This window comes from Chenopodium album, chromosome 11, assembly GCF_948465745.1.
Source record: "Chenopodium album chromosome 11, dcCheAlbu1.1, whole genome shotgun sequence".
NCBI lineage: Eukaryota > Viridiplantae > Streptophyta > Magnoliopsida > Caryophyllales > Amaranthaceae > Chenopodium > Chenopodium album.
This window is the reverse complement of record NC_137844.1, coordinates 13,271,588-13,273,404: the sequence shown is the minus strand read 5'-3', so window position 1 is coordinate 13,273,404 and position 1,817 is coordinate 13,271,588. Positions and strand designations below refer to the sequence as shown.

The 1,817-nt window shown below is 34.8% G+C and overlaps 1 long non-coding RNA gene across 1 annotated transcript; it reads left to right on the top strand.

The window, feature by feature from the left end:
• The first annotated feature begins 432 nt into the window (after positions 1-432).
• On the top strand, positions 433-1,457 carry LOC145568615 (uncharacterized). Its single transcript, XR_014095855.1, has 2 exons — positions 433-565; positions 1,248-1,457. It is a non-coding gene; the product is annotated as an uncharacterized LOC145568615 (long non-coding RNA).
• Positions 1,458-1,817: the final 360 nt, after the last annotated feature.

Genomic DNA, 1,817 nt, shown 5'->3' with positions numbered 1-1,817 from the left:
ATAAAGAGTGCTACATGTTTCGCAGTGAGTTTAGCATATGATTGTGCTTCAACCCACTTTTTGAAGTAATCAATTGCTACTAACACTAGTAGAAAAATTGAAAAATACACCGCTAATTGGCCACCGGTTTTTGAAAACCGGTGGCTTAATTAATGGGCGGGATGAGCCAAACCGGTTTTGCCACCGGTTCAAACCAAACCCGTGGCAATAATTATAAGGCCACCGGTTTTGAACCGGTGGCAATATCTAATTAAATTAAAAAAAAAAAAGCGCCCCATATAAAAACCCAAACCCAAACCCTATTCACTCATCAGCCACTTTCATTTTCTCACTCCTCTCCTCTCCTCCGATCTCCCTTATTCTCTCTCTCCTCTCCTCTCCTCCGATCTCCCTTCTCAGCTCTTTCCTGTTCGATCTCCCTTATTCTCTCTCCTCTCCTCTCCTCTCCTCTCCTTCTCTTTCCTGTTCGTCCTCCTTCTCGATTTCCTTCTCGATCTCCTTAACACCGCAACAACAACAACGAAGACATTCAACATAATTTCGGGGGTTTGTGGTGAAATTCGAGGTAATTTCTCTCTTTTCTTACTTTTATTTTGTTTTTTTTGTTGTTTTTGGTGGAATTCGTGGGTTGTGGTGGTGGTTGTGGTTATGGTGGTGGTTGTGGTTATGGTGGTGGGTGGGTTTAATTCAATTTTGTAATTTTCTCAGTTTTTAATTCGATCTCCTTCTAGATTTAATTCGATTTTAATTTTGGGTTTAATTCGATTTTAATTCTGGGTTTAATTGATTTATGTTAGGGTTTTCTTCCTTTTCATATTAATTTTTTCAGATCTAGAGTTCTTGTTGTTTTTTTTGGATCTACAAGCGATTTTTTTATGGGTTTTCATCCTTTTTCATATTAATTTTTTATTTTTCGAGAATTTTCTAGGTTGTTCGAAAATTCTGGGGTTTTCGAAAATTTTCTGGGTTTTTTAGTTTTGTAAATCTGGTTTATTTTTCGCATTTGGTTTTGAGTTTAATTAACTTCTGGGTTTTTTAAATCGAGTTTTTTGAGTTTTTAAATCGATTTTAATCCAATTTTTATTCGATCTTCTTTTGGGTATAATTTGATTTTAATTATGGGTACATGCTTTTTCTGGGGTGTTTTGTTTATTTTTAATTTATTGATGCAGGTATTTTTAGTTATGGGTACATGATATTTCTGGGGTACATGATTTTAATTTATTTTTTTGTTTTGATTGATGCAGGTATTTTGATTAAGATCTTAAATCGAAGAATCATGATGCAGGAATATTGTTTTTGATGTTGTATGGGGTTTTTTGGATTTTGATGATGTATATTTGTTTTTTGATTTGTATTGTAAATTTTTTTTTTATTTATATGTTGTAATTGATGAATTTTATTGATTCATATTGTAAATAAAATTTCGATTATATAGATTGATATTGTTTGATTTATATTTTGATGTTTGTAAATTTTTTTGACTGAATTGTTTGTTATATTTCTTTTTGAAAAAGACAAGACAAAAAAAAAAAAAAAATATGTATGCATTGCCACCGGTTAACCGGTGGCAAAAACAATTAATACCCAAAAAAAAAATAAGCGCGAAACGATAATTGCCACCGGTTAACCGGTGGCAATACTCCTTTTTGCCATCGGTTTTGAACCGGTGGCCTTTGCTTCGGAGTATTGCCACCCCCCAACTGACCACCGGTTCAAAACCGGTGGCATTGGGGGGTTTTGAACCGGTGGCCAATTCATATTTTCGCCTAGTGTAAGATGTATTCATGACCTCCTGTCCCGGGGGGGGGGGGTAA